Genomic DNA, 21424 nt, shown 5'->3' with positions numbered 1-21424 from the left:
ATCATGTTTTCAGGTTTTTTTCTCATTATGACATTGAAATAATAAACTGGTACACATTTGTATTTTGCTACTCTGTGAGTAGAGGAATCACATGTAAATCTTAAAAAACCATCTAATTGATTTTTTTCCAGACAAGTCCCACACAGGTAGTCCTGTTATTTCGTATTTTGAGCTACCTTGCTATTTTTGAAAGTCTGATGTACCTTAGTTGCTTTCATAAGATAGTTACCTGTCTTCTCAAGACAATTGACTGTATATTCACACATTGTCACTCTACCTAAATTCTGTACATTTGATAAAAAGAAAGATGACCATTGGTTGCCATCTATAAGAATAGAATAATATGTTTTCCAGTGAAATCAAGCAGTCTGTTTCTGGTATCAGAGACTGACTTCTGTGCTGGTGATCAGCTTGATTCTCTGATATCTAAATAAGGTGCACATAGAAATGTGGACAGATTGCTGGACCTAAAACTAGAGCTATAAAATAGAAATGTACTAGCTGAGGCTCTGAAAATTTTACTTTTCTGATGGTGAAGGAATTAGCCATCTGACAACATTATCAGTCATGTTAATAACAAGTTAAAAACTTGCAAAATCAAAAATTAAAAACACGGCTGGTTTTCAGAATGAGTCAAAGTGAAGACAGCTTTTAGCTATCCCAAGAGGTAACATTGTCACACATGTCAAGCAATTTCCCCTTATGGTCTTCGCTTCTCTTTCCTTTGAGACTCTGGACACCTCTATCATAGCATTCACAAGTGCCTGTCAATAAGAAAAGTAGCTACTTTCAAGTAGGAATCTCACCAGTTATTAGACCTCACTCTTTGTAAAACTGAGGTTGGACAGTTTTCCAAGACTACATTATCCAGTCACACATGCGCACACACTGTGGAAAGCCACGTGAAACCTATCCAGCACAAAGTCTGCTGGCATAGGATATACAGCAAGAAACAGGAAAAGGTTGTACACTCCATGGCTGTGGGTTGTAAAACTATTGTATTCAGAAGAGTGTGTGGATGAATCTCACCAGACAGTCAACCTCTCTAAGAATCAAGAAGTATTTTTGCCAAATCTTCTAATCTGTCAAAACAGCCACACACAAAAAAAAGTAAAAGGTACAAAAAAAAAAAAATTAAAAATTAGGCACTCACATTGCTAGAAGCAATCTGTTCCCTTATTGAAGAGCTGGCTAGATACAAAGCCTACACTAAACATATATGTATTTAGGGAAACAAGTCTCTGTTTTAACAGAAATAAGTCAAGATAGATTTGAAAATAAGAAAATAAGATTGTCCTTATTTTATTTAGGTGAGTTTTTAAAATGTTGATTAAGGTTGTTTTCCTTTTGTTGTTCAGTCCAGCTTCAGAATAGTTGTGTGCTTCAGTCTCTAACCAACTGTTAGAGCACCTCATTAATCAAATTTGTTTGGCAAGAGAGTTGAAGGGGGTTTGTATTCAGCATAAGAGATTAATTGTATTCCACAAATCTTCAGATATTCCTTCTCAGCTATAAGAGGCTGTTCTTGAAGAGACCAGAACATGAAACTCGCATTATATGACTATTTAGTAGTAATTTATTTTTTATATGGCACTTACAAGTTGCCATATGAGCTGCTCAAACTATGCCCATTGTTTGGTCATGTACAGACCACTTTTCTTTTCTTTGAGCTATGCCCTGAAATTATGTACTAAGCCACAAATGGACCAGCTGAATTGCCCATATAATCTCCTGCCACACATTCTGTGTCACACTATAATGTGGGGAGGGGGAGAAATCCCCCTGCATCTGTTAAATTGTGGAGTTTTGAAATTTGACCTGTTACTCTCACCAAAGCTTTGCCAAAAATTGTTTTGTTCTGTTAGCTACCTACACGGTCCCACTGATCCCTCCTTCAGCCCAATGAATTGCTTGGCTTTATAACTATTTGAATTCCAATCCCATGGACTGTGGGAAGTCTGAACTGACACACAACACAAATTCCATTTATTTGAAAAAGGTTTTATAAATACTGAGATTCTGAAAAGTGAAAATTAGGGAGGTGATGCGATGAATTTGGTATTTAAACCAGGGCAGAAATTTTGGCAGGCTGGGAGTTATCACTGCTGACCTAATAGAGAGGTTCAACCTCTGCTTTGGGAACAAAAATATCCAATACAAATACTGCCTTACCTCCAACTTTCTGTCTCAAATGAAGCATATTGAGAAGTCCTTGCCAAATAAAGCAATACTGGTTTCCAAAATGCACTTAATTTGCTTTCAATTGCTGGCCTGCAGGAGGGCTCTGAGGCTGGAATGGACGTTAAGTTGCACTCTGTTGGTGGCTGAGAGCATAAGAAATCTTCCCCTGCTGATTTTATGCTGTTTACCTCAAATGCAATACTCCTGCTGGGATATACTTAGCCACACGGTGGTGCCAGTTCAACCATGGCAAGCTGCTCACATTCTCAAGTTGTCTGGCATCTTTTCCAGTTACCAAATCAGCGGTGGTGGATGTATTTCAATAAAAAAATGAGAGGTTTTAGCCAACAAGGACAACCATCATTGCTAACGGTATTGCTGAGGTGCCTTCTAAAACTGATAAGGCAGCAAATTTAGAGGTATAATAAATAAATTATCACAAGGGTGCTTTGTCTCAGCCAGTTAAAACAGTGTCTTGTGGGGTAAATCTTGCTTTTACTCCTCTAGTAGACTGATAAATGAGTTGCATACTTCCAGTTTACATTTCCACAATCCCACCAAAGCCAGGAAATTTCTCTATGCTGTGCCATGGCCTCAGTAGATATATGTTGATCTCTGCTCTCAATCCGGTCCAAATGCCACCAGTTCTACTTCTGTAAATCCAGTGCTAGTGTGCTGTCAGGGAGCCAGGCTGACAACATCAGGTGTGGGACAAGACTGGCTTAAACTCAGGCCCTTCTCTTATACCCAGCATAGACACAAGTGGCTGAAGCCCCACAGCACTACAAACTTAATCCCACATCCTGCCACAGCTTCAAACAAAGTAAGGACATAGTGACAGCCATGAGAAATTTTAGTGTTGCATAAAACTGGCTTTGGGTGGTAAACAATTGGTTTTTAAAATTATTGTACATTAAAATGTTCCAAATCATGGGCAAATTAAAATTATACCTTGTCAGTGTTCAATTACCAAGAGCAATAAATTAACACAGCTTCAGTCTGACAGGTGCAGTTTTCTGTCAGCATTCTTAAATAATAAAAAAAAATAATTAAGCCAACTGTTTTAATCCATTCCCACTTAAACATATACATAAATTCAACCAAATAAACATGTTACATATAAACCAATTAATTTTTTTGTAATATTTTTTATTCTCAGCTACATGGGGACTTTTGCATTTGTTTATACATTCCACTTTTTCTTTTCCTCAAAAGGTTAAGGTTAAATGATGAGAGATCTGATCTTCATCTTTTTGAGATGCAGAGGCTATGACTTTTTACAACAGTAGCTGAAGAAAAAGTTCTGGCAATCAGTAAATGCAAATGCAGTGATATTCCAGTCTGTCCTGCTTCCCATATACCTAAAGGCATAGCCCTAATCATACCCTTCTTTTTGTGGTTGTATTTCTGAACAAGTCACAAGTTGCACAAGCTGTTCTACCACCAGCTACCATCCAGCAGCACTCATGTGTAAAGGGCTTGTTCTTCAGAGGTGCTGAACTGCTGGGTTTTTGACTGATTGGCATTGCTGAGGAAGAACCTCTTGCTTCCAAAAAATCATACAGTTTAACAGCATTATTTTTACAGTACCTGAGAAGTGGAAATGCTTTAAGAGATAATGTGTTTTCAAATGTGTTACGGCTGTCTCTGCCAGTACTACCATCTTGTGGTGATACATTAATAGCAGCCATATTTTGAGAAATTTTATCTCTCCAAGGTGAAAAAGAAACTTTCACTTGAATTTGGCAGTGGCCAAGGGTATTATTTGAGGTTGTGCCTTGTGGTTATTTCTCCACCATCACTTTTTCTTATCCAGAAGAATCTTCCCCTGTTTTGCATGTATATTCCACCAATGCGGAATTTGGACCTGAATTTGTTTGATTAAGGAGACTAAAAGGATCCTCTGAAAACCTTCAAAGGTGGTAATCTTTTCATGTGTGTTCAGGAGGCTCAGGATCACTGCCGTCCAAATGCAGAGGTATTAATAATTGGATCTCTAAAATATTGGCATGGCAGGGGCTTGAGAATCTCAAGGAGAAAACTGAATCTAGGCACTCCTCATTGTGTTTTTGTATAAATGGTCAGATAATTAGGAAACCACTGTTTCTTTACATGGTGTTGTATGTGACATTAAATTCTGTTGTATTTTAGCAATATGTGAAATTATATTTTTGTCATGTTTGTGCTTATGGTCAGCAAGGACCTGAAACAGAATGAGCGCTTAAGCACTGGGCTGTTTGTCATAAGATACTTGAACATGTATCACTCCTTCTGATACTAAGTATTTTAATAGATTATTAGATGGTTTCTCTGGTGGTCTTTGCCCTTTTAGTAGATCCACTTTTTAGCGAAGTGGTAGCCACTAGATTGATCTGATTTTCCTAGCATGGTGTTGGCCCAGTCATCTCACCTGTTGTAAAGTGTTGTTTTAGTATTTTAGTGCCTCAGACACAACCCCATTCTGGAATGCATGGAAGCAGCTTCTGGAATTGCACCTTTAAATGGATTTTTTTTGTGCTGTTTTTTGTTTTAAATTGATAATAAAGATCCATATTATAGTTTGAATCTGTAAGGATCTCATAGTATGTCTGAGTCCTTAGAAATATGATGAATGTAGTTTTTGTTATCTTTATTGTGTAGCTAATATTCATAGCAAATTCTTTGGTTTTCCTATGGAAACAGTGAATAAAAGGAGAAAAAGTAGAACCCTAAAATACATATATTCTCATGGCTTCAAGAAGAAGTACCACTGGGGGAAGAAATTTAATAATTGTTTTAGCCAGAGGAATGTACTGTATGTTTGACACTCCCAGCATATGTAATAAGGATGACTAACTGTACATTTTAGTGCCTTGTTTCTTGCAAAATGTTTAATCATAAATTACTAAACATAAATAATTATGAATTTATGAGAAAACTATCTAAATATTGCCAATAGAAATTGTATATTCACAGAGGAGTCAATAAATCACCATCTATTGTTACACACTAATTAGATGAGATTTTTAGTCTCCATTCTTTCAGAGTTGTTTTCAAATAATGTCATTTAATTTACACACAACTGTGCTATTTCTGTCTCTTAAACCAAACTCCACTCAACAGCATGGAACAGAGCGACTTTCTTAGTTGCACTGCCAGATTTTGTGGGAGAAAGTGCTGCTTGTGAGGCCTGTTGTACATATTCACCACAGAACTTTATATTTGGTTTGATTAAGTGCTGATACAGTCATAGGTTCCTCTCAAATGTTCTCACTGTAGACCTATTGGCAGACCAGGTTTGAATTTCAGCTAAGCAGCAGCAGTTTGCTTCTGGACAGCCTGTGTCAGGCACAGCTGGGCAATAAAAAGAATTGGTTCCTACTAAGAGCACCTTCATAATCTCAGTTCAAAGACTATTTAGAAATCCAGGAAACTAAACCATGCTGTGACACATGCAAGAAAGCCAAAATCTGTGCCACTCATGAGCAGCAAGATGAACAGAGGGGTTTGAAAACCCACAAGGCTGAGTGCTTAGAAGGAAGGAGAGGAGACCAAGAGCAATAAGTGGATAAGGATAACCTGACCCTTCTCCCTGCTTCTCTAGGTTTCCTGCACAGGCTGTATGTGCTGAAAGCCACGCTGGCATGTGCAGTTTTCTAATGGTGTCTTCTCTATGCCGCATGTAGGACCTGATACAGAGGATTCCAATGTCCATCCCAGAGGAACTGGGATGCAACTGTAGGGAGAGCTGGAATAATGTACATAAGACCATGCAAAAGCTGTTCTGGGTCAGGCCACAGCTCCACCTAATCCAGTGTCCTACCTAAAAAAGGGGGTTTTAGCATCTGCCCTGTATATAGTTAAAATAAATGTGAGTGTACAGTATTTCACAGCATGCAGTGCTCCATGAAGGAGAGTGTCCGTGAGAACTTGGTGGAATCTTTGTGTATAATGATCTTTACTGGATTTTTCTTATAGAAATATGTGCAAGATATTTCTGAACCTGTGTAAGCTATAAGTAACAATGGGTTCCAAAAATAAGCAGGGTTAAGAAATACATTTCATGATCAGCTCTAAAGCCAATTGCTGCTAATTTAGCTTGCTGCCCTCTCTCGCCATATATAACCTTGAGTTAGATCTTAAATCTGATTCAAATAATATAAGGGCTAATAATATTAATAGCTCATTTAGTCTTTTTCTCTTACAGCAACACAAGGTTGGTTTTTCATTGATACCGAAAAAGAACAGCAATTGTCTTCCAGTGCATTTGATCAGAAAACCACAAATATTTTCATCAGATACGAAAGAGCAAGAGTAAAATAATTATATAGAGAAGTAAGGACAGAATTTCACTTTGATAGTTTTCAAGAAGACACTCTTCACTTAAAACTGCTTGCAGTTTTTGTTTTCCAACTCTTCTTTGCTAACTCATTTTCAGTAAGAGAAGGAATAGTTCCACTGAGTTAAAAAAACCATCATGCTAGATGATTGCTTTTGGCCAGCAGAGTTCTCCTCAAATAATTTCATCTTACTGAAGATTTCCAGAACGTGACCACAGAACAGCAAAAGGCAGGTTTGAAGGTTTCTGTCTACAACCTTTATCTTACCACTTTGGAATTCCTGAACAGAAGCAACCAGCTTTGTGGCTGGTGAAACCATCAAACTCAACAATTTTTCCTTGCAACCAAATCTACAAGATTCAGTACAGTAGGCCATAATCAGGATTTTTTTTTTTCCTAGAGAATTTGAATGTTCCATGACAAAGGTAAAACCATGAACTGAAAGACCTCATATGACAAATGGTTATAAACTTGGCTGGTTCCCTGAAGTGGCTCACTACCACACTGCCACCTTACCCCTTTAATTTCTAAACTAGCTGTGTTGGGAATTTTCACAGTTCATCGTCTTAGTGACAAAGTGAAGAGAACAACACAAGCAGAGTTCACTTCAAAGTGGAAATAAATGAACCTCTTGGCAAAGAGCATTGTTTATCAAACAGAAGGAAATGGAAATTAATAGTAATAAATATAGACAAGAAGCCAATGAGGTTCATCAGTAGTAAATAGTAGGAAAAGAAGTTTTGACCAGCAGACCTAAATACAGGAAGAAAGTTTCTGAGTTGTAGAAGACAGAGACCAAAACCACTTAAAATTTTAAACTATACATTCCTATTAGTATATGCCAGTGGTAAATTGCTATTGACACAAAAAAGGAAAGTATTAGAAGTATTAGTACCATATGTATTTAGAAAGCAGTGAGATACAGTTTTATGGGTGATGGCTTACTTGTCATATGAGGATGGCTAAGAATCCCATAGTCCTTTCTACAAAAAGAGAACACTGGATTTCTTCTAGAGGGAAAGACCAAATTTGGATGGTTGGGGTTTTTTCATTAAAATGTGCAGGACACTCATACCAGAAGTCCAAGGAATAATGGCTGACCATTAGTGCTCAACTGATACTCACCTTGGAAGACTGGGAAAGTTCTGAAACCTTGAGCCCCATCGGTGGCTGCTGGTTGGAAAAAGAGTCATGAGGGAGAGCTGTGTGTAATTAGTGTCCGTTCTACAGAAAAAAACCCCACAACCTTATAAAATAAATCTGGTTTTGTTCTTAGGCAAAGTCAGAATTAGGATAAAAGAAAAGGTAGCTGCTCTGATAAAAATCACATGAGCATTGATAAACTCCTTGCTTCAGTCTAGCATTACTTATGGAAAAGAAACTGTCCAAATTAAATGGCCTTTAATCTACTTAGCTGACAGGCCTAAAAACACTTGAATAGCAGTTGTTGGTCAAAGATCTCTAGAGCTGTTCCACAGGCATAAGTAGCAGGAATAATATTGAAGGAAATGTGCAAATCATCATTGTCATTTACAGATGGCACCAACTTTACCAAGAGAGAGGTGACTGGGCAGGGCATACAAGTGATACAGCTTGGCTTGTTCTGTGAGATGGGCCGGTTTACAAAGGCATCTCAAAGCAAAGACAAAACTCTGAATTTGGAACTGGCATGCAGAGGCTACAGGGAAAAGCCTACACTCTGAGTCAGTAGTGTTTCTGGATCACTGGGGCAGCATCTAACAGGGGCTCCTGAGGGTTTGCACCAGCACAAAGGATTAAAATGACACATAAAGGCAGGATGGTGGTAAGACATGGAAGTGCTACCTTCCCACATAGCCCTGGGGAGTGCAACAACAAAATATTGTTGGACCTCACACCTACATTTCACACTGATGTTGAAACAGAACAGGGGATGGTGCTGATGGGAGCTCTCAAAGCGATGAGTGAGAGAGGATGTCTTATACCAGCCATCTTAATGGGAAACGTCGTTTGGGGTTGTAAATTGGAATTTGGTGAACTAGTATGAGCTGAATGCATAATAAATCCCCCTTAGGAATAAAAAAGATTGCTGAAGGGCTTTTTAATTAGGGAAAAAAAAAAAAAAAAAGAGAGAGAGTTATAGCAGAGTAATCCTGAGAGTGAGAAGTGATGGGCAGCCAACCCGCTTCGCAGGTAACTGGGGCTACTTCTCGTCCCGTTGCCGTCCCGCCGAGAGCAGGTGCCTTTCCAGGGGGTGCGGTAACTCGATCCAGAGATAGCGGGGGGCAGAAGACGAAACGCCAGAGGCCCAGGGCCGTGCAGAGCCCGGGCCCCCGGCCCTGCCCGCTCCCTCCAGCGGGCGGCAGCCGCGGGCCGGGGCCGCGGGAGCTCCCGGCGGGAAGGCGGCTCCTCCCCGAGGAGCGGCAGCGGCCTCGGACCGCCGCTCTCCCGGGGCGCCTGCGAGCCCGGAGCGGGAATGCTGCTCCGGGCGGCTCCCAGGGGCTATGGAGGCACCCACCGAGCTGTCCCCGGAGAGGGGCTCCAAGGATGCTGCGCAAGGGTCGGCGGTGCTGCTGCCACGGACGGGGCTGTTTTAACATTTATTTCCTCCTCGGTGTTGGAAACCAAGGCAGCATCTCTATTTCGTCTCGGTCTGAGCCGGTGAGGGACTGGTTTACAATGAGAGAAGATCAATCACTTCCCTAGAGAAATCAGAATTGCACTGTGCCTATAAATAGCCCGCTGTACTTTGCTTGCAAGCCGAGTAAGAGCCAGCTAGGCTTTCCACATCCTTTGGCTACTTCCACTCCACTAAATTCTAGGCTTTTGTGGGTTTAACACAAAACCAGAACAAGGGAAACACATTGCAGGTGAAATCCTCCAATTTTTCAGCCTCTGCAATTGTTCCCATTGATACTGGGCTCCAGGAAATCCTCCACAAGGGTCAGGCCAGGATCTTAACCCGCAGGAGATTTTGGCAGCCTACTCTTTGCTTCCTACTCAGAAAGAGAAATTCCCTAATTTTCCATCTGTCTGGTGTGTTCTTTGCATGGCCCGGTCAGGGAAATTCTTGAAAGTCTTCAAAGTATTTCTTTTGTGCCAGGTTATGTCTACTCTAAGAAAAAAGGTTTTATTTCAGTGATGGTAGCTGCTGTCCTTTTTATAAAACATTAGTTAGGGCAAGCTGTGAACATCTGCTATGCCAAAGTAGGGCTAATTAAAAAACTCGGGTTCCTTCATACAGGTTTTTCCTCATCAGGCCAGCATATATGAGAAATACCAGGTACTAGCTATCATGTTTTAAAATCACACCATTTTGCCAATCCAGGCAAAGCCTCAGGGAAATTCTCCCAGATTTTGTTTATCCACATAGTGCATAAATCTTTTAACCACTCCATTTGCCTGAGGCCACATGGGGGTTACACACTGCACATAAGCATAGGGAACATGCCGTAGCCTTAGGCAATCTGAATTGTTGAAAAAATTGTATGTAAACAGTTATAAACAAGTTTTCAAGATCTCTTTTAAATAAGCAATAAACTAATCCTTGTCATAGACAGATAGGCTCCCATGTCTCAGCTGTATAAGAGCAAATTGCGTAAGACTGTGCCTGAAATACCTCAGTTTAAAAGCACCATCATTGTGTTCATGTGAAAATGAAAACAAAGACAACCAAATACTGAGGAGGCTGATCAGCACAGATAACACTAAAGTACACAAAAAATAACCAAATGGTAGCATTCCTATTTGGGTTGGGTTTTCAGAGAAAGCATACCTGTACCTGCCAATGCAACTCCTAGGTGCTCTTGCTACAAATGTCCTAAATAAAACCAGTTTCAATCACTGTTCATAGACCCAGGAAAATAAATTATATGCAGAGAACTCAGCCATGAGTAACTTTTTCCCATTCTCAAGCTAAGAGCTAAACAAAAGAGCTCTAGACTACACATTTTTTGACCCGAGGAAAGAGGCCCCGGAAAAATAAAAATTGCAACAGCATATAAACTTGGAAAACCTGCTTGACTAATAGGAAAAAAAGACATCCCAACAATCGTCCTGACCCAATCTAACTTTCAGCACTGCATGGTTGGTAAGACAGCCACTAGCAGCTGTCCCAGCTGGTAGCTGCCCCCTGCTCCCAGCTTATCATTTTGTCCTGGATGTGTCCTGGTGAGCTGGGGGTTAGTACTGAGGCACCAGCAGTGTTCCTTCTCCAGGCAGCAGCCTCAGCACTGCCCACCAGAGCCACTGCTGCCTGCACATGGCTCTACTGCCCGCACCAGCCACTGAAGTCCTGGCAGCTGTCATGGTTTGACACTGGCCTAATGCCAGGCACCCATGAAAGTGATCTGCTCACCCCTCTTGCTCTCAGCTGGGCAGAGAAAAGAGAAAAAAAAAAAAATTAATGAAGGTCTCATGAGTTGAGGATTGGGAGAAAACACTCTGAGGGCAAAACAGGTTCAAATTCACAGGTATAAAGTAAATTTATTATCAGAGTCAGAGTCAGAGTCAGAGTCAGAGGAGTATTAATGAGATAATGAGAAGTAAAATAAGCCTTTGAAACACCTTTTTCCCCCCCAGCTCCTCCCTCCTTCCCACCAACAGCACAGGGAGACAGGGCTTGTGGGACTTGGTCAGTTTGTTACTTCTCTCAGGAAGAGGAGTCATCTCTCTGCTATGCCGTGGGGTCCCTTGCATGGGCAAACAGTCTTCCCAAAATCGGTGTGGCATGGGTCACTCATCCACAGGATGCAGTCCTCTAAGGATAGGCTGCTCTAGTTTGGGAGAAAGGGCCTCTAGAAAGAGCCTCTACCTCTGGAAGTAGGGGACCTCTCTCTCTATTCAGGTCTGCCGCTGGATCACAGCTTTCTCTGGCATCCACCCGCTCCAGTGTGAGTGCTTTTCCCATGGGCTGTGAGTGGATCTCTTCATCCCCCATGGATTTCATGCATTACAAGGGGACAGTTTGTTGTACCATAGTCCTTACCATGGCTTGCAGAGGAATCTTGGCTCTGACACTTGGAGCTCCTCCTCTCCCTCTTTTTTCCCTCTGACCTTGGTGCCGCCATGTTGCTGTCCCTCACGTGTCCTCGCTTCCTCCTCTTCTCACTAGAAGAAAAACTGCTGCTCATAGCTACCATTGCCAACAGGCTCCACTAATTCAAAGATTCCTGCAGGATCCTGCAGCACCAAGAAGTGGATCTCGTCTAGGTTCCACATTGGGGAATCTCTCCTCATGCTTCAGCTGGTGGGCAGGCGGCCCCGCCACCACCGTGTGGGCAGCGGCGGCCATTGCAGTGCTGGTGCTGTTCAAGGCCTCTCCTCATGTGGGGTGCAGGAAAGGAGAAGCCACTGCTGCTGCTGCTGCCACCTCTGCCCTTCTGCCTGCGGTGGGGCTGTCTGAGGGTGGCCAGGCAGGCAAGGCTCGCTGTGGGCCGCACTGACATGGCGATGGCTGCAGCAGGACAGGGCTGTGGGCCGTGCTGGGATGGCCCCGGCAGTGGCACCTCGCCGCTCCTGGGAAAAACTGCACATTTGATTTTTGCCAGAGGTTTGATTTTCTTCTCCAATATGTCATCACAGGCATTACCAGCCTCTCTAATAGGGCCAGCAGCATGTCCATCTTCAGAGCCATCAGGGATTGGGTGTGTCGGACATGGTGGAAGCTTCTAGCAGCTTTTCACAGAAGCTACTTCTGCAGCCTTCATCTGCTACCAAAAATCTGACCATGCCAAATCAATGGAGCAGCCCACTTTCCCTTTTATCTCCCCAGCCTCTTCAGCTGTCTGGGGACATTACAGACTCAATGGTGCCACAAGTTTATTTTTTTAGGAGGTAAATTAATGGCAAACAGGATCCACATCTAATGCCTATAAGCAAAAGAAAGACATACTATTTTATTTTATTTTATTTTATTTTATTTTATTTTATTTTATTTTATTTTATTTTATTTTATTTTATTTTATTTTATTTTATTTTATTTTATTTTATTTTATTTTATTTTATTTTATTTTATTTTATTTTAATTTTTTTTCCCCCCACTGTCTCTCCCATCTTGGTTGCCCAGGGCTCCTTTACCTTGGCCATCAAAGCCTCATAGGCTTTTTCTCACTCTTCTCTTGGCCCACTATCACTGAATACAAATTTAGTCCCACAGTCCTTTATTTTCATGGGATAGCTGTAATCCAAAAGGTACAAAGAGGCATCAACTGAGATGCACTCCACTCTAGTCAGCAGCTGGCACAACTTTTCTGCTGGAGGGAAGAAGCCTGAGAGATACTTGTACACCTCATGAGTGAGCTCTTTCTGTGGTCTCTGGCCTCTGGAATCTCTTTGGAAATGGCACAGTCAAACCTGCAGAGCTCATTAACGCAGAAATATTTTTTGTGTTCCTATATATTTATAATGTGCAAAAATATAAAGGAATTTTCTATAAATGAATGAGACTTCAAGAAGTAAGTAGTAAGCTATGTAAGCAGAGTAAACTGAAGGAATAACAAACTGTTCTGTGCTTCCAGTCACTTCAGGGAAAAACGGAAGACTGCAATGGGTGGTAAAGATGAACCTGTGGACTCCTGCTGTCCAGGCACTTACACAAACTACGTGAAGTCAAATCTACTGATATTATTGATTCTTTCTTTTCAGCAGAAGAACTGTCTATGACAAGTTTTCTGGTTTCAACTCCCCCTCCTCCCCCAATTTTTGTTTTTAATAAAGAGTATTTGTGCCAAGACTGAAAAATGTGTCAGATCTCTATCTCAAGTTCCAGAAGAGTGGAAACTTGATATTTATTGTATTACTGAAGAAAGAGAATGTAAACAAGTAACTAAAGACCACTGTCTGGTTAAGTCTGGAGTGCTCCTGCTAGCTGTCCACAAATTTATATTATCCTTGTCAGCAGAATAACCAAGCTGTTTCTGGGCTACGTTGTCAGATGAACATCTATTAGTTTGAGTCCATTGGGCTTGTTACCTTTGGCAAAAATCCCAATATTACCTGAGCATCTTATGTCACTACCTAGTGCTTATCTAAATCCAGGAAGGCTTATCTCACTGCTCAGCCAGGTAGCAGCATGCAGCATCTCCTGGATGTGAACCTTTGGGGCTACAGTCATGGCAGGATAAAGGAACTATGGGCAACACAGCTGCTGTTACCTTCCTTATCTCCCCTGCAGCAATCAGCAGGGGAGATAAGGAAGGTAAGACATGGGGAGAGAACCTGTGTCAGCTTTTGTGTCACAATATTTAGTAGCTTCAGAAAGTGTTCTACCACTGGAACACTCCTCAGTGGTGAATATATGGGATGTGGCAGAACTGGGCCAGTTCAGCAGGGGCCCATTAGCTCTGGAGCTGTGCCAGTCCACCAGATCCATGCTGACACAAGGAGAACTCCTTAGGTTCTCCCTCCTGCTCTCAAGTCCCTCACTGTCCAGGAAGCTTACTTGCCAATAAGCAGGCCCTCGTAAGTATCAGAGGTGTTTTGGTTCTGACATCGTGCCCAAGCTGATGAGGCTTCCTGAGACCCACAGCTGTCGGAAACACAGTTGATGCAAACAGTCAGATCCCACAGGATCCGTGAGTCTGAGCTCAGTGCTTTATTAAAGTGCTAATGCTAATAATAGATGAGCTCTTTCCTAAAAGTGTTACAGCTATGACCACTAGCAGAAGGTCCGAACTAGCTCTGCTCTTCCTTCCTCCTCTTGGCATGTATCAGTACCCTTACCCAAAGACTGCACCACTTGTCTAAGCAGGAAGCATGAGTACACTCCCCATGCCGCCAAGAAAACTGGAGTCAGGATTTTCAAAACCTGCATGAACTATATACCTCACAGGATTGTCCCAGTTCTCTCCCTTTCCACCAGATATCAATGTAGCTTCACTGCTCTGTTGGCATCTCCAACATACGGTTCTGAAATTATTGACTCCACACTTTCTTTCCAGACAGCATTCTTGTCTGTCCTGCAAGCCTGATAGCAATTTCTGCACCTGAGAGGTCTGTCAGATACACAGAGGTGCCAAACCTACAGACACAGGTAAAGGGTTCCTTCGCTGTCCTGGGGATTTGGGATGATTCCTGGGGGAAGGATTGTGAATGGCTCGTGTCCAGAATAGCGCTAAGCTTCACCCTGTTTTCTACATTGATACATCAGCAAAGCTATTGCAAACAAAACCACCAAGGATCTCTGACTCTTTGACCACTGTACACAGAATTACTGTTGTGCTGTTGATAATACCTGTGTTTTCATGATAAATTCCTTGCCTTTAGGTTTACAGAGTGTGTCAACAGTGCTGCTAATAAACAAGAGACAGACATCAGGCACCAGATGAACTGAATGCACTCAAAAGTGAGAATGGTGTGTATCATATTGGATACCACAAAAACCACAGGAGAAATGTACTAAGGGAAAGACTGACGCACTTGTCACAGAAATACCCCACATATCTCTGTCTCTGTATTTCCATTCCTTCTGAGTAGTAAGAAAGCCAGGATTCATTGACTTTGAACTTGGACAGAAAAATAAGCAGCGTGACTCATCAAAGGCTTGATTTGTCCGTTCTTGTGCAGTAGAGTTCTGTGGGACTAAAGGAGATCCAGAAAAAATGGGTAGAAAATAGGTAGAAATTCTGCATTCTGACACGATGTTGATTACTATCTGATTACTATCTAGCTTAATTGAAATAAAAAGACACTTTTAAACTATGATTCTGACAATAAATTAATGTAGTGAGGGAAAAAAATTGACTTTGAGTGAGTGTTGTAAATTTTAAACAAGTTTTATTGTGTCTTTTTCACAGAATCATAAATCACAGCAGATCATAGAGAGGCTGAGGAGGGAAAATGGACTCTGGAGGTTGTCTGAGCCAAGCCCCCTGCTCAACCAGGGTCACCCTGACACTCTTACCTAGGACTGCTTTCAGATGGATCCTGAATATCTCTAAGGAGGTACATGCCACGGCTTCTCTGAGCAACCTGTGACAGTGCTCAGTCACCTTTACAGTTAAAAACTGTTTCTTGATGTTTAGAGGGAACATCTTGTGTTTCAGATGGTGCCCATTGCCTCTGGTTCTGGCACCGGATAGCAATGAAGAGAGCCTGGTATTCTTTGCAGCCTCTCTTCAGGTATTTATATACATTGATAAGATTCTTCCTTTTCCATATGTATCTTCATTTCTTTGTTCTGTGGTATAGTCTTTATTATCTACATATAACCAAACAAACCAAATTGAAAAGCTGGCAAAGCTAACTTCAGCACTAAGTCAACAGGGCATGTATGAATGATCATTAGCTATGATTAAAATGGTGTGATGATGACACATTTGTGCTTTAAAAATACTTGGTTTTAACCCAAATGGTAGACTGGAAAAGGGTAAAGAACAGATTCAGAAAATGAATCCTCAGTGCATAGAAATTCTGCTGGCAGGTGGCTTGCAGCAGTTGCCTTGTTCTTCCTGCATAGCAGGAATGCTCTGCTCCCCATGGGACAAGCCTGGAGCCTGGGATGAAGGAGGCCCAGTAGAGATGAAAAGCAGCACAATCTGTGCCTCAAACCCTCTCCGCTGGCCATGAGGACAGCGGGGGATGACTTCTGGAATGACACCACTTACATTCTTTCCACACTGTCTGTCAGGGTTGAACAAGAAGATAAGAGGGATGTGAAGAGAGCACTCAAAGCCTCAGTGGTGGGTGACTCAGAAACTACAGCATTCTAGTTGGCATGCAAGAGGGACTGCTGGGGATGCTTCCTCTTTTCTTTGTCTCACTGCAGTGGGAGGAGACCTTCTTGGGACCAGCAGAGGAACAGTCCACTCCTTTTCCTATGCAAACATCTGAGCCATCTGTCCTTCCTCCACAGATGATCACAAGAAGCAAGTCAGCTACTGGAGGGGAAAAGAGCTCTTTTCTATCAATGATTTCGGGCATGCCACATGGCACAGGCTTTTGTGAAGAGTTTAGGAAAGATGGCACATGTCATAGAGAAAAAACACCAGAACACAGAGGTCAGTTGAGGAGCAAGATATGTAGAGATGCTGGTAGCAGCCTGCAGGTTTGAAGAGCTGGTTAACGCGTGTCTCTGCAATCTGCTCAGGGACAGATCTCATGCTGCAGATACGTTTTGGAAACAGGCAGTAAGAATGTATTAGAAGTCTTACAGGTCTTCCTTTTGCCATGCACAGTGAATACCTCCCACTCCCACTTCCCCTTCCCAACATTATTAGTGAAGGTAAGACTACCAGTGGCAGCACTGAGAAGTACCAGTTCCAGCTCCAGTCTTTGTCCATACTGGGAAATGGAGTCTTGAAGGTGGAAAGCTTCCAAATTGCTGCAGAACACCACCAGAAATCACCATTGCCTAATTTTTTCTTCCTGCTGAGACTTGTCATCCTTAAGTCTGTAGGGAATACTATTGCACAAGGCTGGCACTGCTAAGGCTAGAAAATGTCCTGACCATGACTGCCACCAGTGACACAATCTGCAAAGCTCTTCATTCAAATATGGTTATGGGTATTCCAGTGCAGGCCCCCTACCCTAAACATCTTTTCCAGGCTGTTTTAATTAATCTTGTCACTCTTTGGTGTATTAGCCCCTCATATAAGGAATAAATAAGAATTAACACAAAACAATGAGCAGCTTGGGGCTGTCTAATTCTAAAGAAGTTGTTGTATCTTACCTTGAAGAGTCTTTTTATGGAAAAAAAATCATAGGTTACTTTGGAAAGCTCTCTATAACCTTTGAAGAATGAGAAATGACATACAGAGTTGAGTTCTGTTCTGGGACAAACGTACTTTGCCTTCTCTCCAAATATTTAAATGTAGTAAAAAAGATTTTTTAGAAGTCTGCAAAGTATCCACTGGGTAACTTTATAAGGCTTTATTAAAGACAGAGAGGAGCACTTAATTTCTGTATTGATCAGGTTTTTTGGAATCTTTGTGTTCCCCAGCCCACATATTCTCCAGGAAAATTGAAGTAAACTACTTTGTTGCTCACATCTTACCTACCTTTCCACTAAAAAAATGAGCCATTCTGGACAAGCATCAGCCTATCTTGGTCCAGCCATGTGGGAGGTCTGGTTTACCAGGTAAGAGGCTACTAGTGAACTGAAGCAATGCCTAGTTTTAAATACAAGACCAACCAAAAGTGGAGCCAATTTGGGTAGCAAGAGTGATGAGAACTGTAGAAATGATGATGTCTGGAAAAAGACAGGAGACTGCTTTTTTTTTTCCCTATTTTTTTTCTCTTTTCCAGAAGAAACTCAAGGCCTACATTAGAACTTAGAATGGAATGGTGATTACTTGTCTTTACTGAGAAAAGAACCAGAATAAATTGACTTGCTTTGCAGAAAACAATAATGGGAAAGCTTTTAATAGGTTATTGAAGCACTTAAACAGGATGAAAAAGGAATTTCTGGAAACTCACAGTCAGTCTGTCATACAACTAGCAGTGTCTCGGTGCAGGGGTTTGCCCTAGAAAGGATAATCTCATTTAAATCGTGCACCTCACCTGTATCTAGGGGATGGGCCCTCCCACAGCAGAGGTAGTGGTTAAGGATGGCCTTACAGGAAATAACTCTACTCACTTGTCCCCTAAACAGCTTTGATTGCCTTCTTCCCAAACCATTCTCCCTTGCTCTTCTCCACGCTTTCACTGCTTTAATCCTTCTCTTCCCTGCCCACCCAGAGAAGAAGATGGATGATGAATTGTAAGAGCAGCAGGTACTCTCTGCATGCTGAGGAGCAGGACTTTAGGAGGCGGCTGCACGCTTCCATCTGCAGCAGAGGAGGTTCAAGTGTGAAACGAAGCCGTCTCCTCGCCGGCGTTCACAGCTGAGCAAAACAAGCACGACACAAGAATCGACACAATCACGGATTGCTCTTTTCAGATCTGTAGAGTATTCCTGCTTCTGTGTTTGAGGCTTTGGTAGTTATGTGCCAACAGCATCTGTCTCTCCACAACAGATTATGATTCCCCAGCAAAAGGAATACGAGGAAAGAGGACCTGGCTAGTTTCCTTTCCATGGTCAGTTAATACTAGTAGAAGAGAAGACAAGGAGTACCTCCCTTTCCTAGCTGGAGTACCTGTAAAGAAACAACTGGTAGATGTGTAGAAGATAGACCAGATTCTATTTTTAATAGCAGGTAAAAAGCTGCTTAGGAGACTGGAGTTCCCTCCAATGTATTTCCATTACTTTCCATTACAAACCCAACTATTAGATAAGCTCCTACCTGAAATTATTTCCCCAAATAAAAAAATGAAAGTTCAGTAACACAGCATAACCACCCTTGTCATCCAATCAATTTTAAATTACTCAGACTGGTTGTCTGTGCTGGAGAGAGGCCTCCTTACCTTCTTCTCTACTCATTTTCCCCTTCTGACTCTACATGATGTCCATGGAACTTTGGTCACCATGACTCTTAACAGAGCATAACATAGTATGTCTCTAAAAAAAGATAACTTCAACTACTGTAATCAACACCTACCTTTTCCTCCAATACAAGTTAAGTCCACATCAAAAAGGACATTTGCAGTAGGCCAGGTAAACTAAGCTGAAGTTTACTAAGTTTCATTTTGCATGCTAGTCTAGACAACATCATGATGAATAGGGAGATTCACTTAGGAAACACCAGTCAAGGAGGAGAAAGAGGAAACCAACCTTTTGGAAAAACAGCATCAGGAAGCAAACAGGATCCACAATTACATTTATGGCATCTCTATAACCCCTCAAGCTATGCAAGAATGGTTTCCTCAAGAAATGTGGTGTTCCTATTTCCAAGAACTTCCCAGTCAGTTAGTTTCCTTCAGGCAAGAGCCAGACCAATAACTTTGGCCAAAGGCATGAGCTTCCTGTTCCCTCTAAGCCATCTGCTACCCCATTACACACACAGCTTCACCCTTCCTCTCCTTTACAGTACCCAGTGTTCAGAAGTCATTAGCGGACAATTCAGACTAAGGCTAGACAATAAAAGCTAGAGTTACTCCATAAAAGACACATCTATACTTTTTTGTCTAGAGAGCTCTTCAATTTCTCCCCTCTACTCTGCCACCAGTGAGGTCACACAGTGTATCCAGTTTATCTTGCAAAATCTGCGTGTCCTGTTTTTCAAAGGAAAGATTTAAAAACAAGTATGAGAAAAAAGGCAAAACACCTCATGTTACTAGCAGCAAACTCCATTAAAAATTCAAAATTTTTCCTCTCATCCTGTTTTCACATGATTGCAGAAAGCTAAAGAACCCCAAAACTCCAAAACAAACAAACAAAACCAAAAACCCCAAACCCCAAAACAAAACAAAACAACATCACAAAAGCTAATGTAACTGACTCTTTTTCCTTCTTCATATGCACCAGTAGATGGTCATCTCAAAATAGGTCATGCACTCTGGGAATAGGAGACATTTTAGCCTAACTCAGTCTGCCATTTGAACACACTTGAGATCAAGTACTGTGCTGTGGCACAGCACTGCCACCCATGACACCAGCAATTTGCCTGCAGTATAGCCTCAAGAGGGAGACTTACCTAAACCACTAACCTGAACCACTTGTGCCTTCTCTATTTTTCTTAGCCAAACTTAGAAATACTCAACATCCCTTTGGGGTCTTTTCCCACAAATCAAAGCAAGCTAAAAGGGAGGTTACCATTTTAAACCATGCTTAGCATTTTATCACATTTGAGGAGAGAAAGGTTTCTTACCAGCATCCTGTGTGGTACCACCTTCAAGACTGGAATACAAATCTAAGTCCTACAAATATCCTGCTAGATTTCATTTCAGTTCTTTTTAAGAATACTAAAGCATTTCTATTGAGCACAGCCCACCAAAAACCTCAGGTTGGAGCTTGTTAGTAGACACCAGCTGGCTACAGGGCTACAGATGCAACAGTACTTCAGAGAACACCTCATTTTAATGCACATTTCTGGTCACTTGAATTAGCACCAAAAGAAGACATATGTTCCACAGCAGTCATCACAACTGAAGCTCTGGCAGAGCATAAAGACATGCACTTGACCATATAAAAACTGTGTGTTTTAATTACATCTGTTTGAAAACTTCAATCATCTAACGACTGAACCAACCCAACTATTAGATAAAATCCTACCTGAAATTGTCTCTCTGAATCCTAAAGGGAAGAGTACCTAAAGGTACTCTCAAATGCTGGGGGGAGGGCGAAAACCACTGATTTTCTACCACCTTTCTCCAAAGAGCTACTTTCAAAAATGTAAAACTTTCAAGGCAAGTTATGATATCCATATATAAGGACAAAGGTAAGATTCAGAAATGCACAGTTGAGGAGGATTATTCCTTCTGAAACCTCCTGGATTTAAGTTGACTTGCTTGTATCACAACACCCTTTTTGTAAAACACCAGGCAGAAAAAGGTTTAAGCACTCCCAGATTCCAGTGATCAAATGAAAACAGGAAAGAAAGCAAGAAAGTGCAATTCAGACACAAAAGCATATGTAGTATTCCACTTTTTAGTTCAATTCAGCCATATCTGGGAATCACAACAAACCATCAGATGGCATATTTCCTGTTCAAATAACTGGTGACACGACACAACATAAATTAATTATAAATAACTACCAGTCAAAAAGTAGAAATCTCAAATGGAATTGCACAAATTAGTGTACTGAAATTTCTAGGAGCATATTTCCCCTAAAGATTCCACAGAATAGCATTACAACTAGAACAAAGATTCAAGCCAAAATTGTTCACTGTCCCTCACTAACTATATCTGTCCTTAAAAGTTGCAAGAATAGGAATAACATTAGCAGATTCTGCTGGAGCAGGAGAGGAAGAGGGAAATGGGATGCACCCTGTCATTTTACCTGTTGGTCAGAAATCTGTTTCTCTTAGTTCAATTGCTTAGAGCACATGAAAAGCACAAGTTGCTGTGACAATACTATAACTGCTCACCACGATTTTTTTCTAGTATTAGCTTCTTTCACTAAGAAC

The sequence above is a fragment of the Serinus canaria genome, chromosome 2 (assembly GCF_022539315.1).
Source record: "Serinus canaria isolate serCan28SL12 chromosome 2, serCan2020, whole genome shotgun sequence".
NCBI classification, from domain to species: Eukaryota; Metazoa; Chordata; class Aves; order Passeriformes; family Fringillidae; genus Serinus; species Serinus canaria.
This window is presented reverse-complemented; position numbering follows the sequence as displayed.